Here is a 22,042-nt window from a genome sequence, read left to right on the forward strand (position 1 = left end):
TACTGTTGGAAACAGGATACTGGGCTTGATAGACCCTTGGTCTGACCCAGCATTTAAAACATTCATATTTAAAATTACCATAAAACAAGCTCTATCGGTAAATAAAATAGCTCATGCAGTTTAGGCAAATGCTGCTTTTATAAAATTAATAAAATCAAATAAACCCAGATAAAATAGTGCAGTCTGTAGACCCGATAGAATTTTAGGCACACCATTAACTCAACCTCAACCAAGGAAAGACATCTTTTCCTAAACATATGCTTTGAATAACCAGGTTCTTATTAACTTCATTATGTTTATTTGTATTGTCCCTTTTTTGTACCTATGTGAAAAATTCAATGAAAACATGTCAACCTCAGGAATGAGATAAAATCAGAATGAAAAAGGAATATCTTAATGATTTTATTTTAATTGCTTGCTGAATTATATGAAATCTTTTTTTTTTTTTTTTTTGCTAGTAGTAACAAATATTAAGTGATGGCAGATAAAGACAGATTGGTCCATATATATTGCCTAAGGGTCCTACTCCTCTCCACTCTTCTACCACATTGGGTAGATAAGCATATACATTCCCAACACTATCTATCCCTTCCCCCTCCCAATCTAATAGGGCTATTTTTAAAATCGCCCTTAGATTGCATCTGGTTGGGGTGGGGGAGGGGGGAAGAAAGAGAGAAAGAGCATCTAAGGAGGCACATATTAGTCATCTATTTAGACCATTGTAGGAGGATCAACTTGTAACTTGAGATGAGGTTTTGGTGGTGGTCTAGGGTTTGGGGGGGGGGGGGGGGGGTGGCAGGTTTATATGTACAGTCAGAGGTACCATGCTATCAAGCTAGGGTGAGAGAGGTACAATGCTATCAAGCTAGGGCGAGAGTACATTGTACAAATCTCATCTTTGTGTACCTTTCCTCATTCCAAATCACATCAAATCTTTACTGATGTGTAATGTGCTGTTCGTTCCTCTGACTGTGCAGGTAAAACTAGCTGATCCTTCTACAGTTGTATAAATGGATGACTAATATGAGAGCCTTATAAAGACTCTCTCCCTCTCTCTCTCTCTCTCATGAATCTAGGTCTAACTTTTTTACTTGTTCCTGCTACTACCTTCTATATTTGTCCTGGGCATAGAATTGCCAACTGCCTCCAAATTTGCAGGACAGGTTGATCCAGTCCTGGTTTTACTCCCCTACATGCAGGTAATTATAATCCAGTCCCAGCATGCAAGGACTGGATCAACCTGAAAATCTGGAGCCAGCTGCTGCTGCTCACCTCTCTTTTTGCTGCATTAGCTCCACTGGGCGAACTCGCGGCCTCTGCCAGCCACCACAGGCCTTCCGGCCTCTGTTCCCGGGCCTTCCTGAGCAGCGTGGACGCTGCCAACCGCCATCTTCCCCTTGAGGTTCCCTAGGTGCGCGTGCATCCCGACCAACTTTAACCACATCATGGCGGGAACCTCGGGGGCGTCCCCATCAGATGATGTCACTCTACTCCGGTATTTAAGCTCGCCAGCCCAGACAGCCGGCAACTTGGCAACAAGTTCACTTGCTGCATTTACCTTCTCTCTCTCAGCGTTGTTCTGGTTCCTGCTTCCGTGGTGTGAGACTATCAGGTACCCACTCCTCGGGGGCCTTCCTCGTCTCTCGGCTATCCGCTTCTCGGAAGGCTTTCACCTGGACTCTTACCTGCCTCGCTTCCTGAGGCTTTCTTCGGAACTTCTACTCTTCTCCAGCCGCTGTGAGTACCACACTATGGACTCCCCTGCTTGTGTCATCTACGTGGGACCTCTCTCCGGTGTACCCCGCTCTGCAGACCATTGCCATGATTACTAGAGGAACCCTCGCCAGTGTACTCTGCTCTGCAGACCACTACTGTGATCTCCAACCGAGGGACCCTCTTGAGTAGCATTCCTATGGACCCAGTATAACTACAGTAACTGTGACTTCCTCCGGTACTCCCCGTTCCTCGGGTAATGCCGCTGCTATTGCCTGACTCCAGTTTCCCGAACTGAGTCTGACGACAGTGTCAGTACTGCTGATCCGTGGCCCACCTCCTGGGGTCACCCTCTCTTTCTCCTTCAACACATCTGCTGTATATCATCCCGCAGCTGAGACTCTGTGTCCCTTCAGTGAGGCTCAGCGGGGCTCCTCCCCCTGGGTGGTACCACTTCTCATCTCGGCCAAAGAGCCCACACACTTACAAATACTAATACTTCTTTGTTCTTCAGTTCTTGTGGTCCTCATCTTATTCGTCAGTTCCCGTGGTCAGTCTTCAGTTCTTCGTTTCTTCAGTGTGCCTTGACCCCTGTGTTGCTCCTCGTCTTCCTGCCTTGCCTCTCTGTCCTGCCTTTCCCTCGGATGGATAGCCACTATTGATTTGGACTGACTTCTGGATTTCCCTTGATCGCCGCCTGCCTCTGATCTCTGCTTGCCTCCTGTACATCCCTTGATCACTACCTGCCTCTGACCTGTGCCTGCCTCCTGGACATTTCTTAAACGCTGCCTGCCATTGACTCGAGCCTGCCTCTGACTTGTTCATTCCAGCCTCTTCAATAGATCTTCTGACCATCAGCAGAGGCCCCGACCTAAGACCTGATGGCCCGGGCACCCAAAGGATCCACCCAAGGGGAACGTGAGCTGGTATAGGTGAAGTTCCAGCTGGGCCTCTGCCTTGTTTGACTCTGCCAGCCGACGGTGGGGACCTGCAGGGCTCCACCCTGCAGGTGGTGCCAACTCCACTTCGGTCCAAGGGTCCATGCCCACAACAGCTTGGAACTATGGCTACTCTCTATAGGTTATTGCAGCCTTCATGGAATTTAAATGCAACCATACCGCTGATGATAGTGTTGAAACTGGTATGACTGGGTTAGGCTGTATCGCTTTTGCTTTAATGTCCAGTTGTGGTGCCCTCTTTTCTTTTGTTCTTTCTTTTCTTCCATCTATTTCTTCTTTTTTTTTTTTTAACAGAATGATAGGGTCGAAAGGAACCTAGACAGGATCTAGACAGGATCCACTGTACCTAAACCACCCCTTACAGATGTGTGTCCAACCTGCTCTTATATGCTTCCAGTAACTGAGACTCCACCACCACCCTGGGTAACTGCTTCCAGTGCCTGATGACCACAGCAGTTAGAAAGGCCTTCCTAATGTCTAATCCTACATTTTCCTTCTGTAATTTAAGTTTATCAAAGTTTGATCTTTCCCCAGCGGAGATGGAGATCAGCTTATTGCTGTCTTCCAAGGAATCTCTTTTAATGTATTCATAGATTGATGCCAAGTCACATCTCAGTCTTTTCTAGGCTAAATAAACCCAGCACTTGGAGTCAGAAATCCAGGTTTATCCTCTCATCTGACCAAAGGTTACGTTGCCAATATTCGTAGGGTTACTAGTTGGCTGCAGGTCATTAGGGTCAGATTGAGCCAGTTTTGGTTTTATTCCATTTCCTTGATGAGACTTGTAATTCCTGTTTCTCTAAGTAAAACAAAAAATTAGACACCCATGGATGTACAGGGGGTTAAACCAGGACTGGCTCAGCCTGTCCCCGATGACCTGGAGCTTACTAGTACCTCTAGTTTAATTGTGGGGGCTGCAGAACAGGACAGAAGTGATAACATGGAGCAGCTGAAAATCTAAAGCAACATGGAGATTTATCCGGAGCAAACAAAATAATAATAAAAGAAACATCCACTGCACGGTTATGATTATCACACTACAGGGAGGATCTTTGCAACTTCCAGGCCAAACTGGAGCCTGTTTGAGTGGTGTGTTTGTCGATGCTAACTTATGTCACTGAGAAACCCCGAGACAGCCAACAGCCATCACCCAGTCCATCAGATAAGCTATTATCAGTAACTTCCAGCCCTCAGCTCAAAGGGAGCAAAATATAGAAGCTGTAGCAATAGCTGAGAGCAGCCTTTCTTCTAAGACAACTGTGCTAAACTTTGCAGCAACGAGCTGTCCGAAGAAGCAGGCCTGGCTTAGGGCAACTTCCACAGACTGACGCCATCATGCCCAGTGCATCCTTGGGTCTAAAGTCTGGCTTTTTTGAACAGTGGACAAGTAGAAATCTTGCACAACAAACAACAGCAAACCAAGTTTTAGAGAGTCTCGTATGAATATATATACTCGGGAATCACACATGTAAGGCCCTATACATTAAGGGGTGAATTTTCAAAAATTTACTCACATAAAAATTAGAAAATATGTAGGTAAGTAGTCTCCACTCATGATTTCTGTATTTTATAAAAGTCGAAAATACATGCATATTTTTTTTTCCGCGCACACTTATACACAATGTGTGTATAAAAGGGGCAGTCTAGGAGCATTCCAGGGCAGTGCAAACATGTATGCATGTACATTGCTATTTTAAAAGACACTTATGTGCATGCATTTGTCAACTTATTTGCATATTTCTACACATGGTAATTATCAGGTGTAAGTGATATTCAGCATGCTTATCGTGTAGTACTGACTGGGGGATTTCAGGCTGAAGAACCAGGAAGATGACCTGGAGAAGGACTGCTCAAACTGGTGGACTAATTACTAAAATGCTTAACTTCATTTACGCACGTATGTTTTAAAATTGTCCAACTTTATGTGTAAATTGGGATGTACTTGAGTAAGTCTTACTTTACTTTCATGCATAAAATATATGCACACATATTTTTTTAAATAAGTAAGAAACGAATACCTGTTCAATGCATTGAAATACTTCCTTTCAATGCATTGCATGCATTCGCATGTAAGCATATAAACATGCATTTGTAATGAGGTAAAGATAGTACACATATTTTATAATGCCCATGTAAGTGATACGAGTTAAAAAGTACTATGGTAAATCTACGCAGAGCCATAGACATGCATATATGCCACCACGCGCAGTTGTTTGAAAGTTATCCTCCTGCATTTTTCCCATAGACACAGACTAGGAAAAATATTTTAATACAGGACTCAAAACCTAATGCTCTATAATTAGAGGTTCCAGTTTTTCCACACCTTTCCAGTGTGAAATAAAGTGAAAGCACACAAATGCATATCTTAAAGTGCGCAAACGTTTGTTCAGTAACTAAAATCCTTAAATAAATATATATATATATTTTTTTTTTTATTCACATGTTTTATATACCGTCATTCCAAATGAAGACCACAACAGGTACAAATACTTCCCTAGAAGAGTTCAGGCAAGCTCCCGATAGGCAAAGATGCTGGAGTGGCTCGTGGGTCACAAAACTTCAAGGCAGAGAAGAGCATCCAAGTCGGAATTTATTTATTTATTTATGTATCTATCTATTTATTTATTTGCAGCGATTTGTGTTCTGACTATTACCAGGCCCCGTTGTAGGCGAGCGGATTCAAGAACATGTGATGCAGATAAAACATAATATAAACATCAATAATTATTAAACAATAATCAAATAATGATATAATAAAAACATTGACAAAATTAACAAACTAATTAGACATCAAAACAACATCACAAGCATCTTATATATTGAAGTTAAAAAGAAAAATCAGTCACAATTGGCAAAAGCCTCAAGGAGCAATGAGTTTTTCAAAGTTTGCTAAAACTTTTGTAGTCCTCAGTCTTGCGAATAGTTAAGAGAAGAGTCTTCCATAAGCTGGGTGTCACAAAAGAGAAGGACATCGACAGCTTTCTTTTAATCGGGTTTTCTTCGTACTGGGCTCGGCAAGTAAAAATAAATTCCCAGAACCTAATGCTCTAGTAGGGCGATACCATTTTAACCATTCTTTGAGATATTTTGGACTACCCTGACAAAGAGCTTGATGAAAGTATCTTTACTTTTATTCTCTGCTCTATGGCGAGCCAAAGTAAGGCCTTCAAAACAGGCGTGATGTGGTCACATACACAAGGGCTGGAAATCAAGTGTGCGGCTGCGTTTTGAGGCTTTGGCTACAACTTATTAGTGTTGTTTCATTCGCCTATTACTGACCGGGCTTGCACAGCCTGGAGGAATGCTCTGATGCAGGCACGGCACACCGAAACCCGGATTGCGTCGGACTCGCCTGCTTTGCTTTGAAATTCTGTGACCCTTGAGTGGCTTCTGAATCTTTGCCTGTGGGAGCTTGTCTGGATGATTAGCGGGAAGTATTTGTTCAATATTATTTAAGAATTTTAATTGCTGAACAAAAGATGTTGCACTTTCACTATTTGTACACAGGAAAAATTTGGATCTATGATTATAGAGCACTGGGCTCTGAACTGTGCTTGATTCCAAAGTACATGTTTGAGAGCCCCTGAAAAACTGATCTGCTGCTGTTTGATAAGTTTGATTTCTACTTGAGCACTGGTCTTTTTGATATCTAGCCTGTGGTTATAGTGCTTCTCTATGGACCTTGATTTGCCTTGCTTTTTTGCACATGGAAATGTCTCAGCATGCTTTAGGTCAGTGAGTGACTTCAGAAGACCAGGACTTGCTCATTCTATCCAAATCAGTCTAGGGTCAGGTGATAACACTGCACCTCCTTTAACACCAAGACATTTTCAGCTTTTCCTTCCCCATTTTCGGTTTTTCGCTTTTGGTCTTTGAGTTTTAATTTGGCCTCTTCCTCCTTCAGATCAGTTCCGGCCATGCTCTTCCAAGGCCCGGGGAAGCCTTGAGTGCTGGGGCCCATGTTTGGCCTTCAAACATTGCCATCTGCTATTTTGATCCCAGCCTTTCTGAGGCTGTCATACCTGCCCAGGAGTAGCAAGTACATTTAACAAATGCTTACATTTAAGAAGACATTTTACTGCTGATCTCTGAGCTTGAGCTTGCTGACAGATGGAGCACTACTAATCTGGAATAATTTCTCAGATGAGCTATGCATCTCCTTAGAGCTTGCTGCTGCTGCTGAGAGAACCGTTAGAATCCTTCTCTTTTTATGGTTGTGAGCAGGGTAACTCACCTGACCCATTTCAACCCAACAAGGTTAATCCAGTCCCAGATTTGTCCCATGGCATGCATGGAGATGCACTTCTGTGATTTTCTCAGGGAAATCAGAACTTCGTCTTTATACATAACGAGGTGGCTAAAACCAAGACTGGATCAACTTTGTTGAGCTGACCTGGGTTATGATGCAATCCTGGCTATAAGTGCAAACTCAGCAGCTCTCGCAAATTCAGCTAGCTCAAGGATTAAGAGCTCAAGCCTCCTGTAATGACAGCAGCATGCAGCTATTGGGTTGGTGGACCCTTTAGTCCTGGTATATCTAACTCCAATCTCCATAGCATTCCCGTATTTTTTTTATCTTACTGTGATTTCTTTATTTAAACAAAAGAACCTGAAAACCCATCACACCTTTTCAGAAATTTTTCACAGAAAACCCCACTTGTATTAATTGTTTGCCAGTATCTCATAAAAATATCTCATCACCGACCTCCTGATTTCACATTCAGCTTTGACACCAACTTCATGAGAACTTGTCCTTGTTTTGTGCAAAATGTGGGAAGGTTTTTACTGTTTTTCTTGGAAGGTCTGGTGGTAAAATCCTTGGTGCAAGCTTTAGCACAAAGAGGGAAAGAAAGATTTCTCATGAAATTATTTGAAAAATCTTTTGGTTAGGCAGTAGCACAAGCACAGTACTGTCAGAGCATGGTCAGGCATCTCAACCAGAGATCACATCACATCTCAACCAGAGATCACATCACATCACATCACAGGCAACTGACAGTACATCTTGATTTAAATTTTCCTTACACCATGGTGGGCATTCTCAATCTTGATCAGTAACCCACAGTCACAGAACTGTCGTGCTATGGTCAGCCATTCCCAACAGCCCGTAACCACAGTCACAGTATGGTCACACCATGGTTGGACATTCGTAACTATAGTCAGTAATCACAGCTATAGTATTGTCACAACACAATTGACCATGCTCAACCACAATTAGTAACCACAGTAACAGAACTGTCACACCATGGTCAGCCATTCCCAACCACAGTCAGTAACCAAAGCCACAGTACTGTCACACTATGAGTGGGCATTCCCAACCAGGGTCAAGACACACAATCAGAATATCATCACACTATGGTCAGCCGTACTCATCAGACAACAAACATAATTACAGTACTGCCGCACCGTAGGCAGCCATTGCAAACAGTGATCAACAACCCTGGGAAGAGTGTTGTTACACTGTGGTCATCAGTCCCTTTGGTTAAACATGATGTTATGGGCTGCAGTTAACTGCAGTTTCCAGCCAGAAATGAAGCTATTAAATATTGCAGCACTGTTTTTCCATTACAAAAGTACCTCTTCCTCAACTGATGTCCCCACCTCCCACCTCCTCCTTCCATCCCCCACCATTCTCCTTCCCCTTCAACGCATACAGCACATCTTGAGATTTTTATGTCTGAGTGGTGGAGGAATAGGTGGAGCCTGGAAAATCTACTTGATGTGTCACTCTGGGGAACCTCCCTCTGCTCTCTTTCTACTACCCCTAGAGACCATCACTGAGCTTGGACCAGTGGAATATTGTCCTCAAGAAAGAGAGTGTGAGAGTGCAAGTCAGCGAGGGAGAAAGAGCAAGGCCAAGAAGCAGAAAGTGAGAGGAAAAGAGAAAAAGGCAGGGAAAGGGAGAGAGAGTGGAATAGAAAGGGAGAGAGAGAGAGAACTAAAAGATAGACAGAGCAAAAAGGGAGAAAAAGATACCGGAAGCAGTGGAGAGAGTGCGAGAGAAAGCTGGAGAGCGAGATAGTGAAAGAGAGAGAGAGAGAGAGAGAAAAAAGTGATGTAAAATAAAGTAAAAAACAGAAAAAGGAGAGCAGAGAGGCAGAGAATGAGAGAGATACCAGGAGGCAGAGACAGAGTGTGAAAGGAAGAAAGAGTGATTAAAATAAAAAAATATATAGGAAAGAGAAGAGCACCCAGGAAAATAATTTTTCCTCCTCTCTTGAACTGTGGACCAACATCAGTTTGGGGGGGCAAACATTTGGAGCTGTTCTCATCTGAGGCTTATCAGGTCAGTATGTGTCAGTCTGAAATTGCAGCTTCCTTGCTTCTATTTCTTTCTCCGGAGTGGTCTCCATTTTGGAGCAGCCGATGTTGTCCTCCTTTGCCTGTCCCACAGCAAAGAGACGCCATTACAATATTGTACTCTGTGTTTTCTTGGGGAGGAGGGAGATTCATAGGAGTAGGCAAATCTGTCTGTGCCACAGCAGTTTTTCAGTAAGATGGCTTTGCAATGGGAAACTGAGTTAGTCTCTGAACTTGTTCATCAAAATCTTGCTGCCAACAGCGGCCGGCTATCGCAATAACGGTCCTTGCTAGGGGCCACAGGCCATGGCTCCCTCCGGCACCCAGCTAATGTGACCCCAAAAATCTGGCCACTAAGTGTCATCCTTGCATAATGACTGAGACTCCCCCTCCCCCCCCCTTGCCCAGGGGTGTGATCGCTACCTCCGCAGCATCCCCACCCTAGTTGGCTCAGGGAATGGAAAGGAACCCACTGAGCCACCAGGCCAGCTCAGCGGAAAGTTATTTTACATTTTCACACTGGCCAGCTATCAGTACAGTTTAGTCCAGAGAGAGAGAGAGAGAGAGAGAATTATTTGGCTGATTTTGCTCGATTTTGGGGTCAGTTCTGTGTGGTTGTTAGTGTGCTGTGGCTGCATGCAGCCATGCACCGGGAGAAGGAGTTGAAAACAGAGAAAAGCATCAGGCTTCACCTGGAACATGGCAAGGGTCCCTAACCTCATGAGCTTACAAATACAACTGTATTTTACTTGTACATTTTATGACATTCCTATCAGGACTTAAAGCGTATGAAGTTTTGTGATGGAGACAAAAATTATTTGTCATGCAAAAGAGTTTTAAAATGCCACACCTGGTATATGGTGTTAAATGTGCTATCCATAAAAATCTGTAGTAAGGTCAGGGTATTAAAGGACTAGATTTATCAAAGCTAGAGCAGGGGATACTTTAAAAAAAAGATTATATAAACTGAAATAATTTTGAGCACTTGTGATAATGATCTGAACTCTCTTAACTGAAAATCAAGAGTTTATGGAAAGGACCACTGCTTGGGGGTTTGGGAGAGAGGGAGGAAGAGGGTGAAAAATGAGAAAAGAAAGGTGAGGAGAATGAGGGAGAGAGACAGGAGGAGAAAGACTAGGGGAGAAAGAGAAAATCAGAAAGAGTTGCATAGAGAGCGAGGGGGGGTGGCAGAGATGGAAAGGGAGAAGCAAAGTAAAAATAAAAATAAAAAAAGCAAGGAGATTAAGATGTTATTTTTTTATATTTGTTCAGAATTTCACTCTTTAAACACTAAGAGCTAGTATGCTTACACATTTTTTATTTCGTTGGTTGAAAATGTTTCTGGACAGATGTGTATTCCAGCCATTAAATACATTGACATTTGAATTTATTGTGGAGATAGAGAGACAGAAACGTGGATATCAGAGACAGAGAGCCTTGAAGACAGGGGAGACAGAAAAAAGGAGGAAATGATATTTTAAATTTATGCCTTTAAAACTTCTCAAATTTGTTGTTATGATTTTGTGTGTAAAGAAAGGCCAAATAGAAAAATGAGTGGATAACATTTTAGTAGACTACCACTACATTTCTTGACTTCATCAGGTCAAAACAGAATAGAGAAAAAAGCCAGTCAAAAAGTCGATTTAGTCCACTAAAAATGTATCGCCGACTATTTTTTTTCTCTGACTTTTATATTCATGTATTCAAGTGGACTAAGGCAGCAAACACACCCTTTCTTTTGCTTTTTTTTTTTGTGAGTTCCAAAACATGACCTAAATTAAAGAAAAAAGGGCAAATAAAAAAAAAATCCCCCCATTCTTGTGCATTTATGAAACTACTGCCTTCAGTCCAACGTAAGAGTGCAGAGAGTGTCCACTCTTTCCTGTCAGTAATATCTACCTGAAGAATTGGTGCATTTTGCATGCGCTTATGCTTAACAGCCAGTCTTGCAGGCAATCAGTCGATTTCGGTTTATTTTCTAACAGACAGCATGTCCTATGTTCAATGCAATCAAAGTTGGGCAAAAGTTTTGTTGAGAAAAATAAACTAAAAGGCAACAAACTGATGACAGATTCTTCCAAAATTTCTGCAGAAAATAATCAGAAAAACTGTGTTGAAAACTGGGTTTGTTTGGGTTTTTTTTTTTTTGGCTGTGAAAATTTTCCACAGGCTTGAAAACTCCAATTTTTTTATTTTTCAATATTTGCTTCAGCTGCAAATTTTTTTCACATCTCTCTTAAGTCAGTGATGGTATCAGTGCAAAGTTTTGTTTTTTTTTTACAATTCCCAGGGTGCCGGTGACAGCAAAATAAAAAGTAAAGAGTGGCGTGTGTGAAGCAAAAACTCAGTTCATTTAACAATTTTCTTCTGTGGCTTCCTTTTGTTGTTGAGAGCAAATTCTGGCTTTCGAATTCACAATCTAATATTTAAATGTAGAATCTGGAGCAAAGTGTTGTAGTTGCCATTAGTCCAATGTGTAAAAACAAGGGTCAGCAAACATGGTACTATTGCCACCCATGCTCTCAACCTAATGGACTGCAACCACTGTTCCTGATTCGAGTGCTGTAACCTTACTGACCCAGGCTGCATTCAATATTCCATTCACTTGTACCCAGTGTATGTTATCACCCACGGAGCACTCGTCTGATGTGCTGCGGTATATAAAAACAGTAAATAAAAGTTGTAGGTGAAACCTTTTTATCAGACTAGTTCTCCAAAGCTGGTCCTAAATGTATTCAGTTAGTCCAGTAAAACGATATCACTTACATCTTGTTTGCTAAGCCTTATTTCTGCCTGAAGATACTTGAAATTATCTATCTATATATTATCTAGGCTTTCAAAGCTGTAACATATTTAGCTTTGGCTCTCTCTCCGTTTCTTCGTCTGTATCACTTTCTCGCGATCTCTGTCTTGTCTTGGGTGTTTCTCCCTCAGTCCCTTTTTTTCCATCTGCCTCTCCATCATTGAATGCTACCCAGTCAAAATCATGATAAAGTTTTTGACTGGATCCAGAGGAGCTAGCCAGTCTTCCTGTCCAGACTCAGATAATCTCCCTCTAGAAAGACAACTGATGTTTGTCACAAGCTGTTGACCCTTTGTAACGTCAGACAACTGGGTTCTAAGCACTCGGAGGCCCTTCCTGACAGGCTTTGAGTCCTACACAGCATTAGGATCTTCTGAAGTAGGAAATCTCCTACAGGCCATGTTTCAATCCTGGCTCAGCTCAGGAAAGAGGGCAGGGGCTTTTCCTTCAGCACAGGTATCTTTTGTTTCCAAAAAAAAAAAACAACCCAGGGGAACTCACATCCATCCTGGATCTAAGGGGTATGAACCTCTACTTGAAGGAGGAAGCATGTAGGATGGTTTGTCTAATGAGAAAATCTGATCTTGGGGTGCCAGAAACAGTTCTGATTTTCAAGATTCCCATGATGAATACTCATGAAATATATTTATATACATTTGACCCAAGGATCAGGACCATTTATACAGTTTGGTTATTCTGAAAACCTGACCTATTTTGAGCACTGGAGGTCAGGAGTTTGCTATCAATGTGTTGAGAATCATTCTTCCCTTTCTAAACCAAGGAAACTGGCTATGCTCTCTGAATCTCGAAGAGGCCTACACCCACAGGGAGATATAGCTCAGTTATATGAAATATCTCAGATTCATTGTAGATGCACACCACTTCCAAAACCATGTTCTTCTGTCTTTTCCTAGTGTTGGTTCCTTGAGTGTTTATCAAATGCCCCACAAAAGTTTCAGTGTACTTACAGAGGCTAAGAGTGCATGAGATACTCAAAGCACTGTATTGGCCAGGACAGATGGGGTTCTCCCTTCTACTGGAGATGTCCATGGTGGAAAGTATCAGGTTAGGATCTTCCCCAAGGCACTCTCTTCCATCCCAACATCCAGTCTCTGACCCTCATATCTTAGATGCTAAGACGGTAGTAATAAGAAGGCTAGATGTGTGTGCGGAAGTGTCTCAGGTCCGTCTGACTTCTAAGAAAGAAAATCTCTAGACCCTTTTTCTTGTCCCATACAAAATCTCTGTGAGTTCCTTCTACAGCTCTTGAATTCTGATTTAAAAGCAAACTCTATTAAGGTCCATTTAATTCCAGTCAGTGCTTTCCATCAGTTTATAGAAGAAAACCTGAATTCTGATCCGCCTTTAGTGGTTAGATTTATGCAGGACCTTCTTCATTCAAAGCCTCTCATAAAGAGTCATGTGGTGTCCAGGGATATCAATGTGCTCTTATCGCAGGGGATGAAAGCCTCTTTCCAGCCTCTTGGCTCATGTGAGCTCAAGTACCTAACCTAGAAGGTTGCAGAGGCAGTGAGCTCCATGCTTTAAAGACTTATCCATATTGCACTGAATTCCATCAGAGCAAATGTTGTGTGGTCTGGCTCGGTGGTTCGGTGCCGTTCTGTCCTTTGCCACGCTGAAGGCCCGGATTCAGTTTCCGAGTCAGACCTCTGCTGGCTGGGGCTGGAGATGCTGCAAAGGTGACAGTCACGGCCCCTGGTGGGAGAGAGGGCCTTGGCTATCGCTCTGTAATGATACCTCCTGGCCCGGAGAGAGCTGGCATTCATGGTCTCTGGTCGTGGATTGTCACTGCAATGGCTTGGCTGCGTGGGATTATAAAAGGGGGGGGGGGGGGAAACAAACCCCGGAGAGCTGCTAATGAAGGCACAAGATGCCATATCCCAATAGAGGATGGTTTCAACTGAGCTGAAAGTCCAAAGGAGTGAGAGAAAACTGCTGGATCGGAGAGAAAAACGGGGTGGTGCCCTGTAGCCTTCCCAGGTTTCTGCTTAGTGAGAAGTAGGATTTCTGCCTTAATCAATTAATTGTCCTTCTCACTTCCACAAAAGCATGCACTGGACAGCAGGACAGCTGTTGCCTTCTGTCTTTAGTTAACTAAAGTTCTTAGAAAGTCCACCCAGCATTTTGTTTCTTTTGATTTTGACAGACCTGGAGTTCCAGTGGGACAATAAACCATTTCTAATTATGTAGCAATCTCTCATTATGATTCTCTAGCAGGGGGGAGACTGGGAGGCTCAAAGGGATCATCCTAGAACTTTTCTCCTCTAGATCAATGATTCAGAACCAGCTGAGGTTGCTAGAACCTGTTTGAAGTGAGTTGGTGATCTCAGTCCAGTTCTGGAGGTCATCACAGAAGCATTTGTATCCTGCTCCCTGCTGGATTCTTATGAATTTGTGAATGCTGCTGTCTACCTTGTCGTTGATTTATGACCAGGACAGAAGAGGAGAGAGATGCCCTGGCTGGCCTGACCTTAGAAGGGCATGTAAGAGTCATGACAATGTCAGTTGCCAATCTCAGCTTGGTTTTTGCCATCTTATCCAGATCTACCCAAGCAGACTAATCCAATCCTGCTTTTGCTCTGCTGCATGCATGGAGATTGCATTTTTGTTTCTCTTAAGAAAAGTAGGACTACATCTCTAGGACTGCATCAGCCTGTTCAGGTTGACCTGGGTGAGTTGGCAAAAACCTAATCTTGGATCTACCTCCCTAGAGGAGATTTTCAAATTGGAGTTTGGTCTGTACATTCATCAGTCACTATTGACTAGATAAGACCTCTTATCAGGATGCAAGATTTAGCCTATTGGAGCTCCAAAGCCACCCAACTGCCCCTTTTCTGTTGACTTCCAAGCTTCCTATCTTCTACTCCGCTCTTACAATTTATTTTCCATTCATTTTTGCATTCACAGAAGTTACCTTCTGCATCTTTGGGATTCCAGATCACCCAGAACCAACTTCTATTGCAGTGAGAATCCTGGGCAAGGAGCCATGCACCAGGGCTGGAACCCTGCAATTGAGGGCTCTGAATCAAGCCACTATGTGTTGCCACTGAGCAATGGCTAAGACCTCTTTCCCTTCCAGGGGATGCCAGTGCTGCCTCTGCAGCATCTCATGCAGCTCCAGGGAACAGGAACCCTAACCCAGGTCTTCTGTGCTGCACTGTACAGCACCAAGCCACTAGGCTGGCCCAGTTTCTGTCATTTTTCCATCTGTTGTTGTTATCTAACCTTTTTCATGTGAAGATAACCTTTATGTATCTAGTTCCAAGTGTGTGCCTCCACAACCAATCCTGGTTTTAGCCCCAAATGCATCTATGGACTTGTAGTTCCTACCTGTCCTGGAAAGATTAGAATTAAAAGTCCCAGCATGCAATGGGGTAAAACCAGGACTGGCTCGGCCTGTCCTTTATGACATGGGGCTTCTTGGTAAAGCCTAGATTTGTCCCTGAATATAGAGGAGGTAAACTGAGAATACACAGTGCAGGGGAAGAGAGAGACGAGAGTGGAGGATGCGATATCAAAACCCCAGGCCTGTTAGTAGCGACTGCAAAAGCTTTGAGATCTTTCAGAGATAGAGAGAAAGGAAGCTGATCTTGCTCATTTCTTTTAACTGTGGGTACAGTTGCTTACAGCAAAACTCTTCATCTCCTGGAGAAGACAGTGGTAAAAGATCTGTGGGTGACAGTTTGCTGGATACAATACTGATCATTGCCAGATTATTTTTTTGGTCATTATTTTTTCATCTCCCTCAGATTCCCAGATGCCAATGCAGTGCAATTCCTTCTTTCTGTCATCTAGTTTGCCTTAAGCTGATAAACATTACTGAGTATTACTGATCCCTCCAAGTGATACTTATGTATTACTCCCGGGGGAATTCCGCACAAAAAATTAAAACTTCTGCAGACTTTTGTTTAAATAACACAATGTAATCACTATCTTTGCATAATAATTTATTCATAATGCAAGACAGAAAAAAGTTGTTCTCAAAGATACATCATTTTTTAATTTTTTGAGGATTTTCCCATCATAAGGCCTTGCCCCTCGCCCCCAGATCTCTCTCTCTCCTTCCCCCAGGCTTGACCCTTTCTACCACTCTCGCCCCTTTTGGTCTTGAGCCCTTTCCCAGGCTTGAACCTCCCCCAGCTTTGTACACCCCCAACTCTATCTTCCTCCCTCTGCCTTCGTTCTCTGCACCCTGGTCTCGAAACCACCCCCCCCCCCCCCCATTTCTCCCTTCCCTCACCCCCCAGCAAGAATCTCAGCTGCCTCGCTGTTCCCATCCCCCCGCAGGACCCCCAGCCTTCTCTCTGCCTCCCCTCAGGCTTGATCCCTCCACAGTTTTCTCTCTCTCTCTCTCTCTGCTCACGAGGCTTAAACTCCCCCCCCCCCCCACCCTGGCAAGATCCCCCATCCCTCAGTTCTCTCTTCTCCAACCCTGAGCAAGACCCCCTACTTTCTCTCTTTCCCTTCCCAAGCTTGACTCCCCCAACTCTCTCTTTTTGTCCCAGGCTCGACCCTCCTCACCCTAGTTCTCCCCACTCACATATAAGACCTCCCCCCCCCCAAAGCTTGATCCCCTCCAACTTTCTCCCTCTCTCTGCCCCACTACATTAAAACCTTCCCTCCCAGTAAGATCACCCCCCAGTTTTCTCTCTCTGCTCCTCCCAGCAAGACCCCCAGCTTTCTTTCTCTGTTCCTCCTTTCCCAGTTCAGCTCTCTGGTTCCCTAGCACTTTCTCTCTCCCCCCCACTCCAGGCTCCTTCCTTGCTGTCTCTTACCTTCACTGCTTCCTTCTCTGTCAGCCATGTGGACAGACCCCATTGCTGCAGTCTCTTCACTTTGAGCCTGTGCAAGTCAGCAACTGCAGCCACAGCCTTATTTTCCAGCCTGCGCATGCCAACGTTGACACCAGTGCTTCCTCCTTCTGCCCCGTGCTGCTGGCTTCTGGTCCCTGTGCTGAATTCTGCACAACTGTGCAGTGAAGAATTCCCCCAGGAGCAGTTGTGTCTCCCAGTTCATGTCCAACTCAGTTTACTGGCTACACACACCTTCGTTTCTCTGTTACTGTAGAATGGCAGTGGATGAGGAAAGACAGACTGTGTTGTGTTCTGCAATGAGTTTTCATTCAATGCTGAAAGTCATATGGAACAATAAGCCCTCTGAATGATGTCTTTATGGGTATCTCTGCTCTGATTCCTGGCTCACATCTGTCTCAGATTCCAGGAACATCCCTTAACAACTAATATTCTTCTGCTATTCTTCTACGCCCCCCCCCCCCCCCCCAGCATGGCCCCTCACAGTCTCTCTGCACAGTGGAAGGCCAGGAGCATTCCACAATAACCGATGGAAGAGAATAACCAATTTCTTCAACATCATTGCCCAGTTACTCCTGTCCACACGGCTAAGTATATATGCCAGCCGTAGAAGCCTGACCAGTTGTGGGATATCCCTACTTATCCAAGTCAGTTTTTGTTTTGCTCATTGGTTCTCTACTGTCCTGGGTAGATAAGCAAACAAGTTTCCATAGTTGATCCAACACCTAGCCACCCCCATGATTTACAAGCAAGCTCTCTTGTAATAAACGAAATCGCTACGGAAACTACTGTACTGTTGACCAAGCTTCTGCCTGCTAGGTTCCCATGGACCTACTGAGAGTGCTCACCCCCACCAAACTGCAGCCACCAACTCGATTGGTTTCTGGGGTACTGTAGTCTAACCTGGCCACCCCACGGACTGCAGTATTGCTAGGAAATGCTTCAATTCTCTGCTCTTTGTTTTGTTCTTATCATCTTTCCCCTTGCCACTGCTCTTGAGTGAATGAAGGACAGGTTCTTTGCGATACTGCAATTTCCCCACTCTGTTGTAACAACTTTCATAAAATAAGACAGCAAATAAGAATCATTAAGCATATCTGGTCTGCCCAATCTGCCCAATTCCACTCTCGGTATAACACCACAGACCCCAGATGACCCGACTTTCCCTTCATTTCTTTGCCACTTCTATTCTTATCTCATGGCTTTTTAAATTTCATTACATTTTTTGTCTTTGTCACCTTCAGTGGAAATTCATTCCATGTATCCAACACCCTTTCTATGAAAAAATATTTTCTGATTTTCTGAATCTGTCCCTCTGAAGCCTCATACCAGGACCTCTTGTTCTAAACTCTAGAGTCGTCTTTGCTTTTGAAAAAGATTTTCTTCTTATGCTTGATGTATACATTTGATGTGTTTGAACGTCTCTATCATATCCCTCTTTCTCCTTAAATCTCATCTCATATGACTTTTTGGAGCAGACCCTGCACAGTTTGGGTAGCCGTTCTCTGTCTAGATCCTTTATCAGGCACAACCTCCAGAAATGGACACAATATTCTAGGTGTGATCTCACCACTCACCTACATAGAGGCATGATCACCTCCTTTGTTGCACTGGTTTGCCTCTCCCTAAGCCCTCTGGCATCCCCCTGGCACAGGCCACTGATTTATTAATTACACTTTTGCTTCCTTTGAAATCATCAGACATGATCATTCTGAGATCTCTCATCTGGTAATGAAGTTCAGTGAAGTATAGCTGTGTTTAAAAAAGGATTGGATAAGTTCTTGGAGGAGAAGTCCATTACCTGCTATTAAGTTCACTTAGAGAATAGCCACTGCCATTAGCAATGGTTACATGGAATAGACTTAGTTTTAGGGTACTTGCCAGGTTCTTATGGCCTGGATTGGCCACTGTTGGAAACAGGATGCTGGGCTTGATGGACCCTTGGTCTGACCCAGTATGGCATTTTCTTATGTTCTTATGTTCTCTCATCATGCAATGTTCTCTTGGATATCTCTACCCAAATGCATGATTCTGTACTTCTTGGTATTGAGTCTTAACTGCCAAGTACTCAACTAACCTCTCTCCTGCTAATCCTTCTATATTTGCACTCCTTGTATTATGGAGTTGGACACTAGGGAAGGGTAGAAAAAACCTTCATCTGTCTCCAAGTTTTGTCAGTGAACAAGGAACAGAAATTATTTCCCACTGAAGTCATTTCTTGTTTTGCTTTGGGGCTCATGCCTGAGAACACGATTGTAAGGGTTGATAGGACTCTTTCCCATAGCTGCGGGGGAGGCTCCTCACCACAACTGAGGTCTGACTAGCACTTGCCCCCTTGTTTCTTTTTTTGTTGATTTTGGGTGAGCTTGTGGATGTCCGTGTGAGACACTTGGCAATGATTTCACAAAATTCAGCATCATACATCATACATCATACATGTCAGGATGAGTGAGAAAAAATGAGGTCCTTCGTTTTTAGTTTTTATTTTATTTGTCCCAGGAATTTTATCAGCATTTATTACAACAAGAACAAAAATCAGTGGGGGGAAAAAAAAAAGACTCATCATTTTTCCAGGTTAATAGCAGTTTTGTTCTGATTGCAACGAACGCTGACAAATTCCTGGGAAAAAAAATAAAATAAAAACTGAAAACGAAGGTCCCTGGAAATAACTAAGTGTCTTGTGATGATAATGTGAGCCTAAGGCCTGCTGCACCAAAAGTCCATTTCGTTCGGCTTTCTGTCTCTGCCCAGCAGCCAGTGGCCAGAGCTGGAGATAGTATGTAAGAAAAAGGGTGTGTGTGGAGGTGTCAATTCCCCATCACATGTCCTCACTTTCCAGGTATCTCGGTTTAGGAATATCCTGATCCCGGCTCGGTGACTGAGCTCTCTTCCAGGAATCTGTCTAATACCTTTCTGAACTTGGCTATACCCCGGGGCCCTACTTTTCCTGCAGCAGCTTAAGAAGTAGATTCCTTTTCGGGAGTCAGAATGTTGCCACGGCTTTTAAAAAAAATGTTGTGCCATCTTTGCATGTATTTGCATGTATTTGCATATGACTATGCATCACTTACTGCATATAAAAAGTCAATTTTATTTCAAATCCTAGCTTTAAATATTTTCTTAAATCAAATAGATTTCTAACCTTTCTTGCTTGAGTCAAAACAGACGTTGGCCTCCACCGTTCATTTCTCCCCACCCATCCGGCTGCCAGCTTTAAGCTGGGCACAGACACATTTCCAGAATAGAGGGCATCCCCTAAGTAAAAGATGCAGCAAGCGCTACCATCTTAAAAGGCTGCTCTTTCTCCACCCCTGCCCCTCCCTGGCAGTCAGATCAGTGGCAGTGGCAGCAGGCCAGCAGCCTGGGGACAAGGGGAGTATGGTAAGTCCGTACTCCCAGTCTCTGCGACTGCTCCCGCTTCCCCTTCACCCCCGTGGGAAAAGCAGCTGAGGGGACAGGGAGGATGCACCACGGTCCCTACCTTGCTGGCCTGCCGATACTCTGCCAATAATACTGAGCCCTAAAAAAAAAAAGCAAAAGAAACCTAAAGGAAATGAGAGACAGGCCTGAGGTGATAGAAATCTGAGAAGGAGAGGGGAGATGAAGAGGAATGTGAGGAGGTGGGGGAGAGGGCAGAGGAAAAGAGCCCAAGGGAAAAGAAGGGAGAGAAAGAGAGGAATCCAAAGGCAGATGAAGGTGAAGGGGACCATGGTGGGGGAGGAAGAGATGGAGGTTAAATTGTGAAGAAGAGATGACGAGAAACCAGGGAGGAGGAGAGGGAAAGGAAATTAAGGGGAGAGACGGAGGTGAATGTAAGGCAGATGGGAGATGGAGAGGTACCAGAGTGAGCATAAGAGAAGGGGGAGAGAGAGGAGAAGAAAGAACAGAAGAGAAAATGAGAGTGAGAGGGGAAAGCACAGGGAGATGATGCTTCCCCCTTTTGAAAATCCTAGACCTGCTCATGTGTATGATGGAGGAAATTTAAGTCAAATTTCTTTCTAGTGTGTGGTTAGATTGAAAAACAGGGCAGTGTGTTCGGTTCTTGCTTAAACAGGACATAGACCTGTTTCTTTAGACTCGGACTGTCCTGCCACGCTGACAGGCCCATGCAGAAACCTAAGCGATAGAGCTGTGCGCTGCAATTCAGCACACAGATTCCTAACGCACGGACTGAAATGTTTTTTTTTAACACCCAATGCAGTGAGCTAATGGCATGCAAATGCATAGGGAGTTAAAACATGCACTCACCCAGTTAAAATGCTGAATGCACATTTTAACTCGAGATAGGAAGGAAGTGAGGAAGCTACCAGCAGGAGAGTTCTGACATCCTCTGCCACTTAGCCAGATTATCTGACTACCTGGCCATGATTGGCCATTGCCTTGCAGCGGGATAAGTCTGTATTGATCTGGCTAAATGGCAGAAGAGCGGGAAAGACTTTTTTTTAAAGAAAATATATGTGCCCGTACAGCCACACTAAAGACTTTATGCCTTCTCTGACCCAGCTGTAAAGTTTTCAGCATTAAAAAAATGTGAGTTCAGCCAGCCAGCCTCCCCCTGCATTAGGAGGGAATTCTTAATGCCCTCATTAGCACAGAATTTCCATGTGAGGGTGCTAAGCTGACCATACATTTTTTGAAAGCTCATTTTGTGAGTGTAAAACTCCTTGCGCAATTGGCAGTAAGGTTTACGCTCACAAAATGAGGTTCAAGAGCAGGTAAACATGTCCGTTCAGGTGAACGCATCTCTCTACATCGGCCTGTGAATTTCCTGCCGCCTCCAGCATTGCATGACTCTGTTTACTGTCAGCCTACACTGCTAGTACTACTATCGCCCTGATTTTGTCAGAGTAAGCACCAATACCGGGTGCCTCATGGTAAACAGAGTTGTCAAGAAGGGTGCGGCCCTTAATTCCATGACAAAGGGCAGTTCTGTGTTAATTGCCAGGCATCGCAGGAATCAAGGAGCCTTAGTTATATTCTTTACTTCCGGGTCACAAGATAACTGAAGTGCTTCCTTGTGTTTGTTTTAAACCTGCTGCCTGATCATTCCAACCTTTGCCTCCTAGTTTTTGGTTTGGAAGATGTAGGACTTGATTCACCCCTGGTGGTTTTGATCTCCAGCAGGCGAACAGCACATGAATATTGTTCTTTCTCCAATATCTATTGTCATAAAAGGAGATATTTGGTATGTTTTCAAACTCTAAAAAAGTTATTAAAAGAGCCTGAAAAAAAAAAGAAGATATTTGGAGCAAACAAGAGACAAAACCCAACTATACCCTGCTTCTATTCCACAAATGTTGTCTTTCCCTGCTCCCAGATAATCATCTTCTATTCCTATCCTGAGTTGGACTCCTTTTCTCTTTTGTCTCTTTATTTCCTACAAATGGAAAAAAGAGCCTTCTTATTTTCTTTTCCTCCCATGGAAAATCAAGGGA

The 22,042-nt window shown here is 43.7% G+C and overlaps 1 protein-coding gene across 1 annotated transcript in view; it reads left to right on the top strand.

Annotated features, from left to right (window-relative positions):
- The first annotated feature begins 8,441 nt into the window (after positions 1 to 8,441).
- The window catches only part of GATA1 (GATA binding protein 1), a 41,018-nt gene continuing 27,417 nt past the window's right edge, over positions 8,442 to 22,042 (top strand). Inside the window, exon 1 of the mRNA XM_029611365.1 lies at positions 8,442 to 8,958. The gene's annotated coding sequence lies outside the window, so the exon portion shown is untranslated. The remainder of the gene's footprint in view (positions 8,959 to 22,042) is intronic.

This window comes from Rhinatrema bivittatum, chromosome 1 (assembly GCF_901001135.1).
Source record: "Rhinatrema bivittatum chromosome 1, aRhiBiv1.1, whole genome shotgun sequence".
NCBI classification, from domain to species: Eukaryota; Metazoa; Chordata; class Amphibia; order Gymnophiona; family Rhinatrematidae; genus Rhinatrema; species Rhinatrema bivittatum.